At 34.9% G+C, this 26,013-nt stretch overlaps 1 pseudogene; it reads left to right on the forward strand.

The window, feature by feature from the left end:
• Positions 1-8,848: 8,848 nt before the first annotated feature.
• LOC121995735 lies at positions 8,849-23,069 on the forward strand (annotated as a pseudogene).
• The last annotated feature ends 2,944 nt before the right edge of the window (positions 23,070-26,013 follow it).

Genomic DNA, 26,013 nt, shown 5'->3' on the forward strand with positions numbered 1-26,013 from the left:
GAAACTCGGGCAGTGGAATGTTGGCTGAGCGACCATTCCGCTCGGCCAAAGGGCTAGACCACTCGAACGACTAAGGGCTGGCTGAGCGACTGCCCCACTCGGCCCACTAACAGACAAAAGGAGGATCAGTCGATATCCTCATAGGAATTCGTGAAGGCGCTGGAATTTCGTTCTGTTTAAATTTCCCTGTACAAAAATTGTACAAGTAAAGAACTTTTCCTAGCAATCCGCATGTTCGATCAGACATGTGTTTGATCAATCAAGCAAGTTCTTGACGGATCAAACACACCTTGATCAAAGTACAAGATTGCTGGCCTCTTGTGTTGGTATTCAAAATCGATACAAAGAAAACAAAACTAATTACGCAACAAAATTAAGAACTAGTTGTACCTTTCCTTTGTAGTTAAAGACCTCTTGATCTTCTGCCACATTCTTCTCCTCTTCTTGGACGTCATGTGGGCGACGATATACCAAGACAACACCACCCTCCTTCTCTTCTCGGTTTCCAAACCGCCGGTTACAAAAGGAGCTCTTAGGATGGGGCACCTTCTCTTCTTCTTCCTCTTCTCCAAGCCGCCGCCCACCAAGGAGTAGAAGAGGGGGATGCTGGCCTTAGCAAGGAGGGGGCCGCCAGCCCTAGCAAGGAGAGGGGCCGCCGGCTCTTAGCAAGGGAGAAGGGGAGGGGTGCCGACCCTAAGCAAAGAGGAGGGGAGGGGCGCCGACCCTAGGTGAGGAGGAAAGGGAGGGGCGCTGACCACAAGGAGGAGAAGAGAGAAAAAAAATTAGGTTTTAGGAGGCACCACCTACTTCTTTTTATAGGCTTGCCGTCGGTTACAAAGAAAGGAAAATAACAGAATTCTGTTAAGAAAAAAAATCTCCCTTTCTATAACCAAGTTAAACCCAACCAAGTTAAGCCAAACGAAGTTATGGATGGGTGGATGCGAGACTTTATATAGAGGCTACAACAGGGACCTAGAGGAGGAATTGATTTAGGCCTCCTAATGGGCTTGGGCTTCCTGTGTTCGGCTCGAACACCCAACCCAAGTCCATCAATAATAACTCATACCACTAAAGGGTTATTATTGAACTACCACATCAATCCCATATTACAATATGTGCTCCTTCTTATCATGAGTGTGTTAAACTCCCTGTGTTTAAGATATCGTATGTTTGTTAATTAATTGCGTTACTAACAACTCAATTAATTAACATTTAATTCCAAAAGTAGTACCACTCAACTTTATTATCATGCCGGACTAAGTCCAACTGCAGGGTTTACATGATAATCCTTATGAGCTCCTCAAGGGGACATCATCAACCTAAATAATTAGGACACAGATTTCTTCTATAATCAATAACACACCATATAAATAGTACTATTTCCCAACTCATCGGGTCTATTGATTTAACAAATAAATCTCACTCATTGATAAGTTAAAGAAATAAATACTAAGTATACATGCTTGTTATTATATAGGGATTAAGAGGACGCACATCCATAATAATAGATGTTCTGTTCTTTTATGTAGTTAGTACAAATCGAACAACCTCAAACGGTCCTGCTCAATACACACATAGTGTACTAGTGTAATTTTATAGTCAAAACAGACTAATACCAAATTACACTACAACCGTTCCAATGGTTTGTCCCAATCCATTTTGGTTGTGAGCTACTATTTATAATTTATAAGGAACTGATAACATGATCTTTTGTGTGGCACCACACACCATGTTATCTATAATATAAATTAAATGAATAACTACATTGACATATATATAAATATAAAATGAAAACATTTGACCAAAGTGATTCTCATTTCAAAATATTTCAAAACAGATGTTTATACAAAAGTTAGACTTATAGTATGCATCCCAACAATTTGTGTCACTGATAGACGGCATGGTTGGCGGCATGGACAGACATAGGATCATACGACAGAAGTTTCCACTGTCATGTCAGAAATATGCTTGGGTCATTGAGGTATGGTGTTAGAAATGCTTTCTTGACACATCTTTTCAAGGGAAACTTTGAGAAGCGTGCACGTCTCGAGGAACATGCACATGCTCTCCCGGAGCCCTATATAAAGGGCCCCAACCTTCAACGGAGGTAGATATACTTTATTGTAGCTACTGTTACTCAGGTTCTCTACTTCCTCGCTTATACATCACCAGAGACTGACTTGAGCGTTGGAGGGTCATCGTCGGGGAACCCCTCCCTGATTCGGCACTAACCCCTCTTTGATTGCAGGTCTCTCTGACTCGGAGTCCACCAACAGTCAAAAGGAGTACCACGTCCAAGCACCTATCGCCTCGACTCTCGGACAGGATCAATAATGATTATGAATTTTACTATTTTTAATATGTTTAAGGTGTTCTTGCATTATAGGATCAAATCCTACAATCATTTTAATTAAACCTAAGAAATTTCCATTGTTATCTTGATAAATTTTCTCATTTGTACCATTAAATGCCAAATTATTTTTTGCAAGATTTTTAACTATAGTAATAATTCTTATTAATACATTATTCCAATATTCTTTTTCCTTATTTATTTTTTCTTGTAAATTTTGATCAATGGTTTTATTTGTAACCAATCTCATTTCAATATCAAACCAAATATTCATATTTATAATATGTTCACTACTTGTTTCGTGACTTTTAAGTTTGGCACTAAGATTTTTCCAATCTCGACACCCTTCATTTGTTAATTGAATTGTAATTGATTTTTGACTAAATAATTTACAACAAAAATAAAATACTTTATCTAATTTTTTTTGAATATATTAACCATTTTCTATCGTGTTTTTCTCCATTTGGCAATTTTCCAAGGTAATGAATTATAGAAAAATGTTTAGAATTTGGAAAAGAAATATTGATTTCTCTAATTGAACCTTTTTCAACTAATAAATTTATTAAATTGGTATTTATATTTTCCATTGTGCTAGATCATATATATTTTGAATAATAGTTTCATTAATATTATTTAAAAAATTATCTTCATGATCTATTAAGTTTTTTTTTTCTGAATTATAATTATTATTTTTTATTAATATTAATATTTGATGAATTATCATTAGAAAGCTTTTGATAGATTTCTTTTTGTCCTAAAGTCAATTAATTTTTCATTTAAATTTTCAATTGTATTATTTTTTGAATTTTGATTTTGATTATTAATAATAAATCTATCAAGTGCACCTTTTTTAGATTGGATAAATTATTCTATTTTTCTTTTTTCATACGTTTCATATATCCATAATTATATTTTTGTACAGACATATTTATATTAAAATAATAATAACAAAGAAAATATAAGTCCCTACTATTTTATCAAAATAAAATTACTTAGAATTAAATTAACAATAAAACCTGATTTACGCAATATAATTTTAATTTGATGATATTTCCAACTTCGACTATTACTTGCACAAATATAATAATAAAATAAAAAATATTAAATTTAATTTGCATTGATCAATTTAAATAGTATATACTAAACTGCATTTAACAAGTATATAATAAATCAAATTATTGCAGTTAAAAAGTATTAAAAATCTATGAATCATATTTTATGATTTTTTTAATTGCATAAATGGTTTGTAAATTGTAATGTTAGTAATTTCCTTGCATCGAAAGATAAAATATGGAGAAAAAAATTTCATTAAATTGCTTTTGATAATGATCTATTTTCCAATGATATTTAGATTCATTCCATCTATAATTTATTATTTATACAAGACAATAAAAAATATTTCGATAAAGAAGAAAAGATCAGAAAAAATATTACTGGATGATTGAGGAAGGCAAAAAAACGTCTTCTAAAATTGAGAGAATCATCGACGAGGCGACGAGGGAGAAAAAAAATACAAAGAATGAAATTTGAGAGAATCAGTGAAAATATGAGAAGAAGAATGGGAAGAAAAGAAAATGAAATTCGGATGTGGAAGGCTGATAGCTTTAGATAGATAAGTATATGGATATAATAATTATAATTAATATATCATTAATTAAAGTTTCATTGGAATTGATAAATGATTCCATTGGAATTGATAACTGAGTTTGACGCGTGAAAATCAAAGAGGCACATTTGAAATTGAACGATTTTTTCATTTGTGCAGAATAAAATTTTAATTATTAAGTATATTTTTTTTTTAATACTAATGGGCCCCAATTTATTGGGGTCCTAAGCATAGGTCTTAAAGGCCTATGCCTTAAGTCGAGTCTGTGTAAATTTCGTTACAAGTAATTTGCTAAATATCAATTTTGACTTTTTAGCTTTTAATTAACTTATTAAGTTCACATTAATTAATCTTAATCATTTGAACTTTCAATTAGCTAGTGTGATTTATTACACCAACAATAATAATCAAATCGTATCCCACTAGTTAAGATAGATTATATGAATCCTTTTACGTCTTCTACTATATTATCATCTATATTTAAATCAATTTTATCTTATTTTATTATTACTAACTAAATCTTTTAATCTTCTTCTTCCTTGTTTGATGTGCGTGTTAGTCATAATTCCACATCACCTAACTGAAATATTTATTGGTCGTATAAGCACATGCTCATACCATCTTAAACATGTCTGTCAAAATTTTGCCTTAATAGATGCAACTCCGACTTTCTCTCTAATGTTGTCATTTCTTATTCTTCCCATCATCATATGTCTACACATCCACCTTAATATTCTCATTTTTGCAACTCGTATCTTTTGTTCATGTGGTCGAGTCATAGTTCAACATTCAGCTTCATACAATATATCAAGTCTAACTGTGATTTTGTAGAACGTTCATTTAAATTTTAGAGGTACTTTACGGTCACATAAAACACCTAACGTTCTACTTCATTTCAACCATCTTGTTTGTATTCTATATATAACTCATCTCTCAATCCCTCCATCATTTTATAAAAATGTTCCTAAATATTTAAACCTCTTGGTTCCGGTAACTCGTCATCTCCTATCTTAACAATTGTTCATTACACTTAATATTACTAAACTTAAATTTCATATATTCTATTTTTATTCTATTAACCCTAAAATATTTCTCTTCTATTGTTTCCCGCTAAGATTCTAGTTTAGCATTTACTCCTTCACGTGTTTCAGCTACTAAAATAATATCATCTGCAAATAACATGCACCATGATACTATGTTTTAAATGTGTGCAGTGAGTTCATCTATAATTAGTGTAAAAAGATAGAGATTTAGAGCTGATCCATGATATAATTCTATCTTTATTGGAAATGCTTCAGTTACTCTACTGGAAGTCTTTACTCTAGTTATTACATCTTCATACATATCCTTAATTAGTTTAATATATGTTACGCTAACCCTTTTTTTTTCTAGAATTCTTCTTATAATTTCTCTTGGGTCTTTATCATAAGTTTTTTCTAAGTCAATGAATATATCATGCGTAGATCTTGTTTTTGCCCCTGATATTTTTCAATTAGTTATCTAAGAAGATGTATAACTTCTATCGTAGTTAACCTTCTATGCATGAATCCAAATTGATATTCGGTTACCGTGGTCTCCTTCCTTAATTTTCTATTACTTTTTCTTAAAGTTTCATGGTATGACTCATTAGTTTAATACCCCTATAGTTTACACAATTTTGTACATCTTCTTTGTTTTTATATAAGGGAACTAGAGTACTTACCTTCCATTGATCAGCTATTTTAAAAATTTTTAATATTATGTTAAATAATTTTGTAAGTCATTCAATACCTTGTTTCCCTAAACACTTCCATATCTCTATTAGAATATCATCTGGTCCAACGACTTTTCCATTATGCATCCTATTTAAAGATTGTTCTACTTCTTAAGTTTAAATTATGTGATAAAAATTTAAATTTCTATACTCATTTGATCTACTTAAATTACCTAGGTTAAGTTGGTTATCTAAATCTTCATTAAAAAGTTGACAAAAATACCTCTTCCACCATTCTTTTATTTCTCCACTGTTTATTAGTACCCTATTATATTCATCTTTAATATATTTTGTTTGGATAAGATCTCTTATATTTCTCTCTCTCTCACTTTAGTTATTCTATAAGTGTATTTTTCCGCTTTTTTTGTATTCGATTTTTTATATAATCGTTCAAAAGTTTTATTCTTTGCTTCAATCACTATTTTCTTAGCATCTTTATTGGAAATTGTGCATTTTTAAAAGTTTTCTCATTCTTACAGATATATATAATTCCTTAAAAGCTGTTAGTTTTTCTCCACTTTCTTTTGTACTTTATTATTTTACCACCGAGATTCTTTACTTAGTGGTGTTGTCCTTCCTTTGACTCACCGAATATACTCTTGGTTACTATTTTCAACTTTGATATTGTTTTATCCCATGTTGTATTAGAGTCACCATATATTTCACCTAATGTTTATACTCCTACTTTCTCCTTAAATATATTTTTGCTTCTCATCCTTTAACTTCCACCACTTATTTCTATGAGTCGTATATTTTTTCTTTTTATTGATACTATGCTTCAGACGTATATCTAACACTTAACTTATGTTGGGTTGTTAAGCTTTCTCTAGGGATGACCTTGTAATCTTTGCAAATATTTCTATTATTTTTCTAACTATTAGAAAGTCGATTTACAATTTATTATTCTCACTTTTGAACACGACTAAGTATTGTTCTCTTTTCTTAAAAAACGTATTAGCTAATATAAGGTCATATGCTATCGCAAAATCTAATATAGTTTTCTTTTCTTCATTTCTCGTTCCAAACCATAACCCCCATATATCCTCTCATATTACTCATTTTTGACTTTGACATGCCTATTTAGATTATATCTAATTAAAATCATTTCATTTGGTGGAATGTTTTGTAATACTTCATCTAAGTCGTTCGAAAACCTTAATTTAGTAGCTTTATCTAATCCTACTTTGCAGTGCATATATGCTAATTATGTTCAGAGTTTTTTTGCCACTATTATATTAAGGGCAAACTATTTCTACAACTTCATCCTTTAATGAACTATTTATAACAATACTCACTACATTTCTTGCTTTATTTTTTTTCTGTGTTATAATTTAAAACCTGAGTTCTTTATCATCTTTGCCTTCTCACGTACCTTTTTTTATCTCTTATACATACAAAATACTAATTTTTATCATAATTATCGTATCTACTACCTCCATTTATTTATCAATGAATGTTCCTGTTGGTACCCCAAGGTAGTTTTGATGTGATCAAATAAATTAGGTTAGGTCATATTGTGTTTAACTAGTGTCTAAGTATACAAGAGCTTAGGAGCATAGAATGTCGAGTACGAGACGTAGCTGTCTGAGGAACGAAAAGCTATGGAAGAGTACGCTGGTGGACAAGAAGGAAGCACGCGACGATTCAGAGGGATGAGAAGCCGGAGCGAAAGTTTGCTCGAGAAGCCCGGAAGTTGGGTTCAGGTGAACCCTATTCCGAATGGCCTAAATCACTCAAGCGAGCGGAAGACCCAGACCGAGGCGAGCGAAATTGGAGCGGAAGGCCCAAACTGGAAAAAATCAACTTGGTTAACTTTCTTGGTCCGGGCGCTTGGACTGGCAGACTCCGGGCGCCCGGAATCCTTTCGGGCACCTGGACCAGGACTTTATCCGAATCGAGGTCAAACACGATCCGTTGCGGAGGGGATACAGTTTTATCCCCCTCCAGGCGCCTGGAATGCTTCCAGGCACCCCGAGCAGGGCTATATAAGCAGCCCTGCTCCCAGAAGCTAATAACAACAAGAAATTTCTAAGCAACAATTGTACGCACTTCCTTTTCTGTTTAGATTCGTCTTTCTGTGTGTTCATTGCTGTAAAGATGTTTCTCCGTCTGAATGAGAAATTAGTGCGACTTCATTTGCCTTGGATTAACAATCTCCTTGTTTGTAGCCAAGTAAACTTAGGTGCCTCTGTCTCTTAGTCTTTTTAGTGTTTCTTATATGCAAGTGCTATTTTAATTGAGTTATTTGTTTGAGAAAGGTTTTCATTTGCTTGATTTGTGCAGGGGCTATTCACCCCCTCTAGTCGGTCGCCAAATGTCCTAACAATTCATATATTCCATGTTCTAAATCTTAGACTATTAGTTTTCCTATTATATTTATTTTTATCCAACCTACAGTGTGAGAAATCTTGCCTATTTAACACTACACTCAAATTCTCATAAAGATGTAGCAGTCCTTGCTGATACGTTACAGTCAAACCCTGCAACACGAACTCTTGCATATTTAGCATTACACTCAAGTTCTGAAGATGTAGCGATCCTTGCCGAGATGTTATAGTCGAGCCCTGCAACACATTTCTTTCGGGGAATAACCTAGCATTAAGACAATAGTTTAATGAATTCATTCATTAAACATTTGTCATAGTTTTAACATTGATTGACAACCTAACGTAATCTTCCTCCTTTATCCGGACTTAGGGCCGACCATGATTAGTTTATGGATGAATTTTATTATGATTTATAGGCATATTACTATAGGCTATATGTTTTTTTTTATAATTTAAATATCTAGCTCTTCGAACTGACCCAGCGCCCCCGTCAACCCGTCTCTATGCCAACACGGAGGAGGTAAATCACGGGTGACTACTAGTCATTAGTACAAATGACCAAGACATGGGGGAGGTTATGCTCGATCACATCAAATTTCGATCCTAAGACCTCATATGACAACATCCCATATCTTAACTATAGAAATTTATCTAAACGATCAATATTCTTAGACTCGTTTTACTGGAGAAAATTTTTTCTGAAGTGTGCCAACCTTAGATCTATCCGTTTGAGGGCATAACATTACAGTATGGTCCCGGGATAATATATTTAACAGATGATTATCGAATTAAACATAGAACCATCTACAAATCCGCTACTTTATTATCAGTTGGCTGGAGGTTACAGCTTTACTACTGCTGCAGCAGGATACGATTACGAAACGAATAAAGTAGTTTCATTGGCAGGCCAAAGCCGATTGAAGCACGAAATAAACGGCTCTCTGTCCTTGAGGGTTTTAGGTTTATGCTTTTCTACCAAAAAGCGAGTGAGGGAGAGAGCGAGAGAGGGGGTGGGCTTTGGCGATCTCTGTCGATTCTCTTCGCTGCTACTCCTCCGACGGGCGGAATCGATGAAATGCTCAAAGAGACCCGGAGATCCTTCGGAGGAGGAAGGGCTGTCGGCGCCGCCTAAGAAGCAGCGGTTGGAGTGCCAAGAATTTGAGCCCAGAAGGTAGCTTCATCTTAGATCTTCTCATTTTCTGTTTTTTTTTTAAAAAAAAATCTTCTTTCTTAGTTTCTTGTTCTAAATTTCTTCCAAGAAGAAGCAAGGAAAAATATTCCTTTATTTATTTATTTATTTTTTTGTTTTCATTTGGGCGTGGCGTATGTTTTGTATTCATTCTCCGAAGAAGTGCGGGGTTTGATTTCTCGAATTTGGTTGATTCTGTATCAGTTACCAACTTGCGGTGTACGAAGTGGCGCTGCAGCGGAACACGATCGCAGTGCTGGACACGGGATCGGGGAAGACCATGATCGCTGTCATGTTAATACAACACTTTGGCAAAAAAATAAAGAACGGAGGAGACCGGCGGCCCATTGTCTTTCTTGCCCCAACTGTACACCTTGTCATGCAGGTACTGCTTCATTGTTTTGCGTACTGAACAATTTTACATTGCGGAAACAGTCTGATCTTTGTGGATTTTTGGTTAATTTTACTTTTTTTTATACAAGGAGCTTGTTTTTTGTGTACTCATTTACAGCAATACGAAGAAATAGAGACTCACACTGATCTTGACGTACAATACTACTGTGGAGCTAGAGGAGTTGATGAGTGGAACATTGATTGCTGGCAGAAGGAAGTTTCCACTTACCAAGTAAACCTTATTTCTCTCATCATGCAATTATGAGGAACTTGGTTGCTTTTTTATACTTCTTTCCTTTCCTCCCCGAATTTCATGCCTTTTATACTTGTCCTTTGACTTGTCTTTTTGCAATAAGTTCCAAAAATTCAAGCTTAGGATGTAGGCGGCATTATCTATTTAAAACTTTCGTTGATTTTGATCATTTGTTATCATCACTACTTGGACTTTTTTTTATCAAGCTTCAAAATTCATTAGAACTTTTTTGTGTTACCATGTCATATATGGTCCCTAGAAAGTTGGTTTATCATTAGCACAGGTTTCTAGTTTCTGCACAACTATTTGAGATTTAAGTGACATGAAAAATGCAGGAGATTGCAAAATTATCTATCATTTAGTTTGGTTAATTTGTGCCCCCTCTAAAATATTTTGAGTATGATTATTAATTGGCCTGCAGAGAAGATTTTGCTTTTCTATTAGTATTTTCTCTTATTTTGTATTTTTTTTATGTGTCTTTTATCCTACACTTGCTTTTCATGAGAAGAAAATGGTTAAAGTTTGTTTGGATCAATATACCTTTGTGTTTTAAATGGTTTTTATAACCAACAAACTCAAGACATATGAGCCTAATGTATTACTTTATTTTGCACCACTTTCTATTAGGATGTTCAACACTCATTATTGTAAATGCATTCATGTCAATAAAATTGCTATTCCTTTGGGTGTTTCATACACTTTAGTTGTATTTCACTGGCATATTTTCCACTTGGCTAGGTCTTGCTTTGGTTCTTGCTTTTCAGCAATTCATGAAATAACAGAGTGATGTGATTTTCAGGTAATGGTCATGACCCCACAGGTCTTATTAGATGCCCTGAGGAAAGCTTTTCTGACTTTTGATATTGTGTGCCTAATCATAATTGACGAGTGTCATCATGCATGGGGGAACCATCCTTACAGTAGGCTAATGAAGGTATTGCTAAATAATAATAAAAAGAGAGGAAAATGATTAGATATTTAAATTTCAAATTTCAAGCGGCTTGATGCAGGACTTTTGGGCATTTCATATTGTAATTACTTCTGGCTCTTGATACAGGAATTTTATCACAAGTCTGTAGTTAAACCACATATTTTTGGGATGACTGCATCACCAGTTATCAGAAAAGGTTGGTCTGTTTGCACTCAAGAGGGAATTTTGTCTTTGATTAGTTATTTTTATATGGTTTCTGCGGTATTTTCTTTCCATATTAGACTGGCATGTAATAGATTAATTCCACAAGCTATATTTGGATAGTGCATCTCTTTGCTTAAGATTAATGCAATATTTTCATTGTAATGTTTCAAATAGAAACCGCTTCTAATGGTTGGATACTGCTTTGAATCTGCTAATGATATTTGTGTTAATGCCAGGTGTAGCATCAGCTGCAGATTGTGAAGACCAATTATCGGAGCTGGAACTCACTCTTGATTCTAAGGTCAAAATGTTCAGAATTTAGTCCTTTTCTTTCTTTTAATATCTTAAGATGTTTTTATGCATCAATTAGGCCAGTTGTATTCTCACTACTATATCATTCTTTACAGATTTATACAGTGGCAGATAGAAGTGAGATGGAACTGTTTGTTCCTTCAGCTATACAAGTGACTAGATACTTCGACTCCAAGCTCTTTGTCCATGATGATGTGAAAGCAGAGCTTGGGCTATTGTTGAATAAGGTATGGCACACATTCATCTCCTTTATTTTTATGTGTATTGTGCCTATTTTACATTTTTTTATATTAAACTTTGCTTATCAAGATAGTTATATATTCCTTTTATGTTTATTCAGTATGATGCCTCAGTTGCTCAGTTGCAGAACTCAACAGTATGCAAGTTCAAGGACACTGATGACATTATTGAAGCTTCAAAAAAGAATCTCTCTAGTTACTGTGCCAAAATTTGCCATTGCTTGGATGAGCTTGGTCTGATCTGTGCTATTGAGGTAACCTTTACATCTTCACTATTGCACATGCATCTTTTTACTTCTATGGATTTAACATGGATCATGCCTTCTTTTAGTCTTTTTAGTGATCTATTTTTTTTAATTGATTTAATTGCGATAGGCGACTAAGCTCTGTAGAGATGCTCTAGATTCTCCAAATTCTACTGAGAGATGCAACTCTGTCACAGAGAATGTAGCTCATTGCAAATCTTTTCTCGAGGAAGTTATACAGAACCTTCAAGTAATATTTTCAGAAGGTAATATCAGACTTGTACTTTCTTATATCAACATATTCTGAAACCACTGTGATCTTTACTTTCAATTGAACATTAGTTTATTTGGTTGTTAATAAAGATTCTGCTGTTTGGTGTTTCCTTAACTTTTAACAGTGCATTAGTTTAATGTAGAAAAGAGATGAAAAGTTTATAATGACCAATTTTCCTATTGGTTTTAATGTCACAATTTCACTTAGCTAGTACTCTATTGCTGAATTTTTTTGACTAATCCTTGTATGTGCTTGTGCATTTTAGACATTTTCTTATCCTTTCAGATTGTCTGATTTATCTTCCCATGTAACCTCAATTTCTTCAGTGACTCCAAGAATCTACTTTAGTGTTGCTTTTTTCAGTATATTAATTCATTTTGGCTGGTATTCACTTTTCAAAATATTAAATATCTAAATATATGACATGCCATCCAATTTGGAACCTTTTGCAGTGAAGTAGACCCCTAGAGTCTGCTATCATGCTATCGCCATACTGGGGCTGCTACCATGGATATACTATTACTGTTTAGCTCATGCTTGTGGTGTACGCATGTCAGCAGCCAATATTGTTCCAAGCCTTTTTTACCTATTGATATCTGTTAAACCTATTACTTCAAAAGAAGGAAAACTAAAGATAGTTATTCTTAATTGGTGAATTGTCAGTCCAAATTAAATTCCTAGAAAAATTGTATACACAACTGAATAAAAAAAAGGTAGCCGGTGCATGAAACTACTACTAATGCAGGTCTCGGGGAACAGTTGTACCACATTGGATCTATTGTATGGATTGACATCTCCATCTGGGGGTGGGGGTGCGATGCCCCTCCTGAGATTCTAAAAATTCCGAGAGTAGTGGCTATGATTGTCGGGGATAGGGCTGTCCGCGGCGGCTGCTGCTCGGAGGCCGGAATTGGTGGCGACGACGGTCGTGCACTTGGTGCAGTGGTGATAATGAGCGCGTGAGTATGGGACAAGCACGACGGGATGGTGGTGGAGATGCACGGGTGAGGCTACGACTTTTAATTAAAAACATAGGTCTTAATCATCTAAACTTAGGGTTATGATTTAATCAACTCATTTAAATAGGATATCCTAAACATGCTTTCCTAAATCCTAACCGATTTATCCCATTAAAGTATTTAAAATTTTATTTTAAATTCTGAAAAATTCCAATAAAATTCTATGTATTCTTATATATTTATGTCTTTACATATTGCTAATTATTTTAATATTTTCTTTCGTGATAAATTAAATTATGTCTTAAATTTATTAATTTGATCTCTCTTCTCCTATATATATATATATGTGCCCGTGCGCGCGCATGTGTGTTTAAAATGTTGTATATTACATTCTCCTCTACTAATAAAAATTTGGTACACAAATTTCTTTCTTAAGGTGTAACACTAGGGTATCATCTGAAACACACGTAGAACTAAGCACAAACTTCTGTATTAAAAATATGGAAATTGTTATATGCTTTTGCTAAACTAAAGGGTAACACTAGACAATATGTTACTATGCTAATCCATTATAGTATCTTGAAAAGTTCCAAAATTTCTATACTTTAAGTGAATAGTTGGGGTATTGAGCTCATATGTCATCTTCTTACTCCCAAGTGGCTCCTTATCAGTATGGTGTTGTCGTCTGACCTTTACAAGTCAGACTGACGTTCTTTGTGATCCAAGAATCTCCTTGCAGTTTGTATTTTATTGAAGCGGGACTAATATGCCTTTACAAATGAGCACCAACTTGATAACTTTATTTTTGACACACGAAGTAAGCTTCCTAAAATGATGGTTTAATTGAAGAAATATCGTTTGTATTCTTTGGTGTATTTACTTTTGAAGTTAGTATTGCTATTACCCATTGCAACTATAGTTAGTGTTTTTAGCAATGAAAATAATCAAAACCTCACTTTGTAATTGGTTGGGAGATGATACAGTAAATGATTGTTTGGTACCATATATTGAGCGAGATATGTTTGATACATTTGATAATGAAGCTATTATTTGGTATTTTCAAAACCTGAAATCTCAGAAAGTGTTATTTTAAAAACATATGAAATAATATATGACTTTTATTATAGATTTTGTTGTATTCATTTTTTTTAAATTTATTGAATTCGCTCCCTCTTGTTGAAAATCCTAGCTACGCCACTTATTGTACGAGGTTTTACCTTGCATACAGAACCGTTTAAGATACCTCTGTATTCTTGCTAAAGCTGCTTACTAGCTTTCTTATGGTGTGCTTCATAAGTATGTAATAATATTTCAACTGTAGTGAAGTAACATTGAGGGTCCTTTTGACTTTTGAGAGTTGAGAGTTTATCAAATATTAAAGCTGTCAATCCATTGATGGAAATTGAATACTTCTTCAGCTTATCAATTTTTTATGATAGGCTTTGCATTTTTCCAAAACAATATTCTGCAGCCTTGGTGATGCAATTGGATAATGGTTATCAATAAAGAAATCTCAATGATCAAAACTAAATCTTAAGTGATTTGATGGAAGTGTTTTCTTGGTTATTTCAATATGAATTATTACAGATTCAATGCTTCTCTTCAAGACTGAAAGTGAATCATTAGAAGCTGTACAAAAAGGCTACATCTCTCCAAAGCTATACGAATTACTACAAATCTTTGAGTCATTTAGGTACTTGAAGAAGTTTTTATTCCTCTAATCTTCTTGTAAAACCTTCACTTCAGCTTACTAATTTATTCTGCAGGATCAATCAAGTTCCCTGCCTAATTTTTGTTGAAAGGATTATCACTGCTAAAGTAATGGAAAAATTTATGAAGAGAATTGGTTATTTGTCACATTTTACTGTGTCTTATTTGGCTGGTGGTGGTTCCTCAATTGATGCACTAACTCCAAAAATGCAAAAGGAGACTTTAAACTTGTTTCGTTCTGGAAAGGTATCTAAACTGCAAATAATGACCTTTCTTGAAAATCTTTATGACTATTCTTGGATCTATAAAGAAACAAGTCCAATCTTTTTTGTAGATACAATTGTTATTTACTACTGATGTGGCCGAAGAGGGTATCCATGTACCTGATTGTTCATCTGTAATCCGTTTTGATTTACCAAGAACAGTGCGAAGTTATGTTCAGTCTTGTGGTCGAGCTCGACAAGCTGATTCACATTATTTTATCATGCTTGAACGGTACTGCTTCTTTGAACAATGAATATTGTATTGTGCGAATCCTGTTCATTATAGTCTCTAGAAAGTTTATATTTGAACTCCATTACTGTGATTTTTGATCCTTTGCCTTTTGTACTCAGAATATTTCTTAGATTTTCTTCGTTGTGGATTCAGAGTGATTCCCCAACAATGTTGGTTATGTGGTTGTTGGGAAGGATTTGCTGATCTGGAGCAGCCATAGAGATTTCATGGAAAATGGAACAGCAGAATACCAAATGGGCATAAATCAGCACCCCTGTCTATTTTTTTTATTTACTTAAACACACCCTTACACATTAATAAACTGTACTGACTCCATCACTCTCATGACTCATGATGGTTCAGTGCTTGTTAGTTACTTCTACCCACCACCAATAGACAAGATACATGGCCCATATCTCTACTAAGTCCGAACAGAACGCACATGCATAGTACCATCTACATGAATGCGATTAAGAATTTAAGACCATAACATTATCATGCTACACACATTTATTTTTCAATTTTACTTTCTGATATACTAAAATCAGTAATTTTAAGTGTTTAACAAACTTTTGATATTTGTTCTCCAGCGGCAACATGCAGCAGAGAGATATGTTATTTGATATCATCAGGAGCAATCACTCCATGATTGATACTTCGATAAGAAGGGAGCAAGAACCCTTTGTTCCCAAAGTGCAGAATAAAGAAGAAGTATATGCTTATTATGTTGATTCAACTGGAGCAAGCGTTACTGCTGACTCTAGTGTCAATCTCATAAACTTGTATTGTCAAAGTCTTCCAAGAGACAAGTATGACTTTCTCATAACCAGCCATATTTATTCTGTTATTGCTTATTTTACATAGTTCTGAATTCATGGCAATCCTCTTAATTGCTGCCTATTCTTGATAATTTATCCAGGTATTACACTCCCAAACCAACGTTCACATTCAATTTCTACAGTGGGTGCCATGAATGCACATTAACTTTGCCTCTGGCTGCTGCAATTCAGACAGTTGTTGGTCCAGTGAATCAAAAGTCACATGTAGCAAAAAAGCTTGCATGCCTGGAGGCTTGCAAAAAGTTGCATCAATTGGGAGCACTTGATGATCATCTTCTTCCTTGTGTTGAAGAGCACTTGGATGGTGTGAGCACTGATATAATTGAAGAATCAGCTGAAGGTGCAGGTATGTGCTATGCAGTTCACATTGCTTTGTTTAGTTATGTACGTATGCTGTCACTGAACCTGCTAGTTTCATATAATTATATTGCTTTGTGTAAATGTTAAAAAGTTCAATTTTAATGGTGATTTCTTTATGCCCAAGAAATCGTTGAATTTTTATGTGATAGTTTCAGCTTGGTGAATCTTTTACTACCAACTTAAGTTATTTAATTATATATAAATAATACCTCCAAAGTTTAAAGAGAAGTTTTACAAAACAACGATTATACCTACTATGTTATATGAAGCTGAATATTGAGCTATGAAGCTAGCACACGAGTAAAATATGAGAGCGTAGAGATGAAGATGTTAAGGTGGATGTATGGACATATGAAGGTGGACATTATAAGAAACAAAAATATTAGAGAAAAAGTTGGGTTGTGCTTATTGAGGAAAAACTCCAAGAGACACATTTAAGATGGTATGGACACACACTTAGGCCTCCAATAAATGTCCCAGTTAGGCGGTGTGAGACCATGATATATACACACATTAATAGAGGAAGAGGGAGACCAAAGAAGATTAGCAACGATAAAATGATTAACATTTATTTGAATATAAATGAGGATATATTAGGAATTTAGCCTAATGGTGTACGGAGATTCATATAGCCGTCCTCCCACCTAGTGGGGATAAAAACTTTGGTTGTTGGTGTTGTCTATCTTAGAGAATACTTATCCAAAATTATTTTTTACAATCTTATCATATATTGAAAAGACAACATAATGATTTTCCAGTTCTCATTAGCATTTGTGCAACTGTAAGTCTATTATCCAAAGAAGTACTAATTTTGTGGTCAAGAATAATTCTAAAAATATAGAGCATAAATAACTAATTATTGTAATGGAAATAAAATTGCTTATTGCCATTTCGTTTACACCAATAAACAGATCACATAGCCATTGAAATGAATGAAGATTGTCTTGGTTTCAATATCCAGCCTCACTTAGACTGCCAGTTCTGGCATATATAGGAATGATGAATTACAAACATGAATGTTATAAAATTTATATCGATGAATGCATATTTAACGTAGCTAGAGCAACCATAAATGGAGGTAAACATAGTTTCTCTGTGTAAATTATATTGATGTTTATGGGAAGTTCTCTGGTGAGGCTTATGGTATATTGAGAGTTGAAATCCATACGTTGTTGGCATAAGTAATTTGTGTTATGTATGTTGATATATTATTTCATAATTTAGATGTTTTGTTTATGAAATTGTACTCGATTCATTTATTCTTCATGAATTTCATACTACATATAGTCAATAACTATAAATCAACATCATCAATAATTTTCTTATCAAATTTTGTGAAGTAACGTGTTGTCATTTCTCTAAAGGAACAACAAAAAGAAAAGAATTGCATGGAACAACTGTAGTCACTGCTATGTCAGGAAGATGGGCTCTCCAAAATGCTGGAATTACTCTGCAGGGTTATAAGTTTATCTTTCTGTGCAACCAGCCCGGACAGAATTATTCCCCCTTTGTCCTATTAATTGATGCTAATTTAGATCAAGATGTTGCCTGTATGGAAATGGATCTGTATTTACGTAACAAAATGGTTAAAGCCTATATTTCTCCATGTGGACTTGTTTCCTTGGACAAGGAGCAGGTGTGTCTGACAGAAATTCTGTTCATTTTTTTTTATCAAACAATCCTCATCTCTTTTTTTTTTTTGATAGAAATGTAAGATAATATACACTTTAAGGGCGCTTATACAAATTCACCCACTTCACAATCTCCATATGATATAATATGATGGTTTTTTCTAATATTCTCTTTTTCTACCAGGTAGTGCAAGGAAAACTTTTCCAGGAATTCTTTTTCAATGGTTTGTTTGGGAAATTATTTACAAGATCTTCGCCTGGTGCCCGAAGAGAATTCTTACTCAAAGATGGTAGATCATTGTGGAATACATCAAATATGTATATGCTTTTACCGCTAGAACCTTCTGCTGATAAGCATGATGCAATAAGCATTAATTGGAATGCAATAAGTGCAACTGCTTCAATTGTAAACTTCATGAGAGATATTTACTCATCTGGAGCAAACATTCCAGTTGTCAATTATAGGTGTGGTTGCTCTGAGACAATGTTCTCTATGCAAAACGTGATCCACCTAGCTAATGAATGTGCAGATCCTCAGAACTTAAAAAATGTGGTAGTCTTGGCAATTCATACCGGAAGAATTTATTCTGTTTTGAAGGTGGTGGTTGGTTCATCTGCTGATAGTGCATTTGAAGGGTTATCTGAGAAATCATCAGAATTTCGTACCTACTCAGAATACTTTAATAAGAAGTAGGTGATTTATTGCTTGATATTCATTGTGTCCCATATATTTTTCATGACCTTGTTGGCTATAAGGAATTTTTGGTCAATAGGTACGGAATTGTGCTTCAATATTCATGCCAGCCTTTATTATTGTTGAAGAACAGCCACAATCCCCACAATCTTTTAGCTTCAAAGTCAACTGAAGGTTTGTTCTTCTCATTATAATTGTGTATGAGTGCTAGAGGCAACCCTCTTTTGAGTTTCTAATATCTATGGACCATTTAGATTCTAATTCATTGTTGTAGTGCCATTTGTTGGACTAAGCTTGTGAGGATGGAGTTTTACAACTCCTTGTGACTTCTTTCTCTTTAGTAATTTTCATAATGCTCAACAAGAGGAAGATGTTTGTCTTTGTTTATATTTCTTCAGTGTAGGAACTAGGAAACCTTGCATGTCTTTAATTTACAGTATTGTCACTGTACTAACTATTCCATATTGTTCTATTTTGTTATCAATACTGATGCACTACTTATTTCTTTGAAGATATATTAGTTCATCACAAAATAGTTGCTTTTCCCTACACTAATCTCTCTCTCTTTTTACCTGTTCTCTTCAAAAATGTCTGTACGAGAATGTAATTATTGTGGTTGTAGAGGTTTCAGATTCACATGAGTATGTCTGCTGATGCTTTATTCTTAGCTGGCCCTAAATATTATGAATAGATGAGAGTTGAGGCATGTGGGTTTTGTATTATTATTATTTTTTTTTATTACAAATCATCCTATTCATATAATTAATGGCTGCATATTTTTTTGACTTAGGAGCTTTTTTTTTGTTATTTAGTTAATATTTCTCTCCTGTTCCTCAAGCTAAGAAGATTGGTTCAGCTTATGGTATCTACAAGCCTTTTCAATTGTGTTGTCTAATTAGGTTATAATCAATTTTGGTTGAATTAAGTAATCTGTTTTCCAATGTCATGTAACCAGATTATTTGTTATTACCTGCATGTGTATAGATGATTGTGATTCAACAAGATTTAGTGGCATAAAGATGACTATAAGTAAACCACAAAATCATGTCCACATGCCCCCAGAGCTTCTAGTTCGAGTTGATGTACCATTGGAGGTTCTGAAGTCCTTCTATTTGCTACCTTCTTTGATGTACCGAATAGAATCCTTGATGCTAGCCTGCCAACTAAGGAAGGAAATTGCTTACTCTCCTAATGATTCTGTATCAAGCATCCTGGTAAGGTATTAATTGATATTCATAATTCATACAATATTTCAATAGTTCTGGACAATTTCAGGGATCCCTGAAAAATGTCATTGCAATGATCTTGCATAGATTTTGGAAGCAATTACAACACAGCGATGCTGCGAAGATTTCTCATTAGAGCGATTGGAACTATTAGGGGACTCTGTTTTGAAATATGCAGTGAGTTGTCATCTGTTTCTGAAATTTCTAGAGAAACATGAGGGGCAACTTTCCTCACACAGGATAAAAATAATCAGGAATTCTACTCTGCATAGCTTAGGCACTAGTCGTGGCATACAGGTAGATGTCTTTCTTAGTCTTATGACTCTCTCTTTTTAGCCCTTGAACAATTTTCTTTGCATTATGGCTTTCTTGTTCTTGTTTGCTATAATACTCATCCATCATTATATTTGCTATGCTAGTCTAGTTGATAACTTCTGTGAAGTTTTTTTTTACACTTCCTTTTAATTGATCACTCATTGGCACTTGGTCACCCATCAATCTTAATTGCACAGAAACGAATAATATCACTTTGAGCTTGTTATATATGCTGAAATTGAGTAGTACAAATTTCCAAATGCATTGCAGCTTTCTTATGTGATTTTATAATTTTTCACTCGACAGGGATACATTAGGGATGCTGCATTTGATCCTCGCCGATGGGTTGCCCCTGGGCAGCTTTCTTTGCATCCTGTTCCTTGTACATGTGGAGTGGATGATCATGATGTGCCAAATAAAATGATGTATACAGATAATGATAAGTCTAAGGTGATAGGAAAGGCATGTGATAAGGGGCACAGGTGGATTTGTTCAAAAACGATATCAGATTGCGCTGAGGGTCTAATTGGTGCATATTATGTTTGTGGTGGATTACCAGCTGCTTTTGTAGTTTTGAAGTGGCTAGGAATTGAAACTGAAATTGATCCTCAAATGGTTGAGGAAGCTCTAAGGAGTGCATCAGTGTGGACACACCACCCAAAAATTGACGACCTATATACTTTGGAATCTAAGATTGGATATGAATTTTCCAATAAAGGTCTTCTTCTTGAAGCTGTTACTCATGCATCTCAGCAAGAATTGGAAGCCTGCTTTTGCTATCAGGTAATTGATTCTTTTCTCTTGCAAATATTTTACTCTATTTATGAACATTTCATCAACCCATTCTTTTTTGAATTGCTTCAATATTTCAGAGACTTGAATTTTTGGGTGACTCCGTTTTAGACGTACTCATTACATGGCATCTCTTTCAATGCTATAGAGATATTGATCCTGGAGAGCTAACTGATTTACGGTCAGCATCAGTGAATAACGAAAATTTTGCACAAGTAGCCATCAAGCATAAGCTTCACCAACATCTCCAGCACAATTCTGGATTTCTGTTAGAGCAAATTGCATATTATATGCCAACAGACTCGAGGATTCATCCACTAAAACACACATGCTTTTGTTGAATGGTTCATCTAAGTCACCTAAGGTTTGCTTTTAGGTTGCTTAACTTTTTTAAACAAAAGATTACATATTCTTCATGGATAAATTTTTAGTATTTTGTTGTGTTTTTGTCGTAGGTCCTTGGAGATATAGTTGAAAGTATTGCTGGTGCCATATTAATAGATACAAAGCTTGATCTGAATAGAGTATGGGAAATTTTCCAACCGTTACTCTCTCCTATTGTAACTCCAAATAACCTTGAGTTGCCGCCTTTACGAGAACTTACTGAACTTTGTAGCCATCATGGTTACTTTTTGTACACAACAATCACAACTGAAGGTGACATGGTGGTTGCTATTCTCAAGGTCCAGCTCAAGGATGTCCTCTTGGTGAGGAGAGGTTGCGAGAAGACAAAAAAACTTGCTAAAGGACAAGCAGCATTTTTGCTCTTGAAGGACCTGGAAGTATGCTCCTTTCTTCATAGCTTTTGCTTCTTAAGCTCTGTCTACTGTTTTCTTCCATATTGCTTTTGACAAAGAAAAAAAAAAGATTTTAAGGAAGAAAAGTTTTCTTAACAAATGACAGGAAAGAGGACTTTTACACTCCAGATATCCCTCCAAACGGAAGCAAGCTGAAGAAAACGTTTTAAACCAGAACGAATATGTGGAAAAGGAGGCCTCTAATTTTACCATGCCAGAGGTGATTTCTACACCGTCAAAACATAAAGAAGTGATTGAATCCCAAGATAGTTGTTATCCAGATTCAATTAAATCAGGTATTACCAAACTTAATTTCTTCATTCGTTGTGAGGTTACCCTACCTTCCGAGCATTATCATTCCATTAGTGATTGTTGGAGTTTAACAATTTTTGTTCTTTACAGTGGGTGTTCTGACGGTTAAAATGACGAAGGGAGGGCCTCGGATGGTCCTCTATGAACTTTGCAAAAAATGCAAGTGGCCGATGCCTAGCTTTGATTCAAAAGAGTGGAAGCCAAGGTTAGCTCGAAATTTCTACTAATAATGAATTGATGATTATATGTTGATGTATGAAAAGCATAATTGGACCGAACATTGGTTTGCACATGCTATAGGCAATTATAATGGCCATCTGTTTAGAAATAATTTATCAGAATGATTAATATTCTATCTCAAAAAATTTTATCCCTACATCTTTTATGCTGCAGTGAGTTGGATACATGTGCTCAGAGCAAAAGCCATCAAATCTTTGTGTCAAGCATAACACTGCACATACCCAATGTGAAAGTTTTTGAACTCACAGGGGAAAGGCGTGCTGATAAGAAAAGCTCACAAGACTCTGCTGCATTGGCAGCACTGTACGAGCTCGAGAAAGATGGTTGGTGTAGTATTGTGCTAGAATAAAGAGCCATATGATGGGAAGTATGTGTTCTAAGTTCCAAGTATCATTGTTTATGACAGTAGTCTCGTCTGTAGACCAACCCACAGAAGAAGGGTCGGTGTGAATTTTGATGCAGAAATCATTCTTGTTTATAGATATGTATTTTAGGTTGTTAGATTAAAGTAGGAGGTTAGGGTCCTCAGTAGGCCAGCTAATTTATGATGCAATTTGCCACTTTCACAATGTAAGTTTGTGTGGCCTCTTTGTTAAATTTATGATATACTGCATTTGGATCTAGTAGTCACTTTGCACTAATGAGCTATTACTGAAATATTTTGGTCTAGGAAGGAACAAAAGGATTCCATGTTCTCATCTAATACCAGGAATTAGTATTAATTTTGCGGGATTGAGGGTGAGGATAAATAAAAACAGGTGAAATAATAATAGAAATAAGGAGATAGCTTTTGCAATTTTCCTAAGTAAAGTTCAAGGTGCGCTTGAATGCTTTGCAATGGTAGTGAGCATCCTTATTTATAGAGAAGATGCCGGGTGCACAAGGGGCTCTATCGTCACATCTTGTCTAGATAAGAATGAATCAGATGTCTCTTTATAGCTGAGGGCATCTTACTTTAGATACTTTACAATGCCTCTTTATAGATTACGAGCATCTTACTTAAGGTAGTAGGGTCCATCACTTCCACGAATGTTACACTTAGAAGGAATTCATTCTGTTAACAACGTCTTGAAGCATATAGGAGGTTTGTGCCAGTTGTTCATCAATTTGTTTGGTGACAGGGTACCAGTCATGCCACCAATTATCTTTGGAACATAGTCGTTGGCACTCCTGTTTCTTCAGGGAGTGGAGTAAACAGAGCTGTTGGAGCGCGTTAGTGGCTTGGATAGCCGCTCTTTGTTGTAGATTGTGCAGGTTTTGTCGTATCTGTTGGTCTCTTTCGAATGTGATTGGATAGACACGTAGCTTGTTGAGTTGTGGTTGATATTGCTCAGCGAAGTGGATAGGGCTTGGAGGGCCATCATCAGGTGTGCTTGGGCCTCTGGGTTGGACCGTTCTTCTAGCTCCTGTAGGGCTGGTGCTGCCAGTCCCAGTCGGCCCATTTCCTGGATCGGCCATTCTGCCAAAATAAGTAAATTGATTAGTCGTGAGAGGGCATCAGCTACCTGATTGTCTTCACCCTTGATATGCTCGAACTGAACTTGAATGTCTGTTCCAGTAATATAATCAACAAAGGTCATTCAGCGAACACGCAAAGGCTTGTTATTGGAAGTTTTTCCGAAGAAGCTTATTATTGCTTGGCAATCTGTTCTAATGAGCAACTCGGGCTTGTCTAAGAAATAAATCTTTAGAGCTTCCAAGGAATTTATGACTGCGTGGATTTCTGCATCGATTGTGGATTTAGGAGGGTTGAATTTTCCACTTGCATACGCGCATATTTTTTCAATATTCTTTGAGTCGTATTTGGCCTTTTTCCATTTACATATCCCTCCTCAACCATCCATGCATCCATCAACCTCCAGAATGATGAAGCAGTTCTCGGGTGGAATTTCCAGCTCTGGTAATTTTTGGATTTTCTCCTTAATTTGCCTGATTAAATCCTAATCTTGCTTGTTAAGCCTTTTATCTCCATTGGGGGTTGTCTTGGCGTAGAGGGGGCTCAGTAACTTTCCTAGGTTTGGGATATAATTTCGGGCGTAGTCTAATAGTCCAAGTCAAGATCTCATACCTTTTGTGGTTTTTAAATCCTCATCTTTAAAATCAGCAACCTTTGTAATAATATGCAGTTGTAGCTTAATTTTGCAATTGCCTATTGTTGCTCCCAAAAATTCAATTTCAGAGATGGCGATCTTCATCTTAGTTGGGCTTAGCACAAGTCCATGCTCTTTGCATATACTTAGCATACCTCTGAGGTGTTGTGCATGACTTTGCTTATCAGGAGAGAATACCAATATATCATCAATATATTCTCCCGTACCTCTGAAGCAATTATCTATTTTTTTTTGAAAAATAGCAAGGACATTTTTAAGTCCGAATGACATCACCAGCCATTCATAAAGGTCATATGGAACCCAGAATGCTGTTCATTCAATTGAGTCGGGGGTGCATAGCTACTTGATGGAAGTCATTCTTCAAATCAAATTGAGAGAAAATACAACTATTACTGACCATCTTTAGGATAGTGTTTATACCTGGGAGACTATATTGGTCTTTGTGTGTGATGTCATTAAGACGTTTATAGTTGAACACCATCCTTTCTTTGCCTTTTACCTCTTTGTCTGTCTTTGGGTCAACTATTGTTCCTGAGTTGACAATGATTGTTGTAGTTCGATGCTTGCTTTTACTTGGCCGAATTACGCCAAGTTTTAATAATGCCTTTACATGCTTACTGAAAGTCTCCTTGTTGGGGCATCAGTTGTTTAAGAGACCTATCTTTAATAATAAAATATGGATTTTTGATATCCAGTTGGCAAAGTATTTTATTCTTCTCCCAATGTTGTAGGGGATTTTTCCCAATATATCCATGATCAGTTAGCTCCTTTAATAATGAGCTAAATTTTTGTTGAAAGTCAAAGCTGGTCTTCCCGACTGAAAAATTGACCATTTCTTTGATTTGTATGTATTCTTCTTCTTCCAGTTCCAGTTCTTCTATTGCTGCTGCATTAATGGAGGGTAAGGTATTTATAGTTGTCAAATTTTTGTAGAATGTTACCGTATTTCCTTTTATTCGTAGTCCTCCATGCATAGCTCGTATAAAGTTGCAGCCAATTATGAGCTGAATATTATCTCCCAGTACCATGGGAAAGCTATAAGTGTATGATATTCTGAAGAAATTTTCTCCTATAGTCATCCTCCCTTACTTCAGTTTCATATTAGCCTTTTGCTGAGAATTAATCCCGCTAAAGTTGACTTCAAAGGTATTTCGTTCTAGTGCTTCCTTTGGCATTGACTTTTGGTCAACGCAGCAGGTTGTAACTCTAGTATCTAATATCGCCTTTAAAGAAAATTTTAGAATTCCTGGAATATCGATTTCCACTGTGAGGTTATATAGCATATTTTTTACTAACCTTGGACTTGGAGTTGCTGCTATAGTCTTGCTGATTGTTGTTTCGAGGAGCATATTCGCAGCTTTCTCTTGTTCTTCTTCTAAGGCCTAGAATTCTTCCCTTAGGTCATTATCTAATAATAATTCTTCGAGTTGCTTTTTATAATAGGTCATTTCCTTTT

Source organism: Zingiber officinale, chromosome 6A, assembly GCF_018446385.1.
Source record: "Zingiber officinale cultivar Zhangliang chromosome 6A, Zo_v1.1, whole genome shotgun sequence".
Taxonomy (NCBI): Eukaryota; Viridiplantae; Streptophyta; class Magnoliopsida; order Zingiberales; family Zingiberaceae; genus Zingiber; species Zingiber officinale.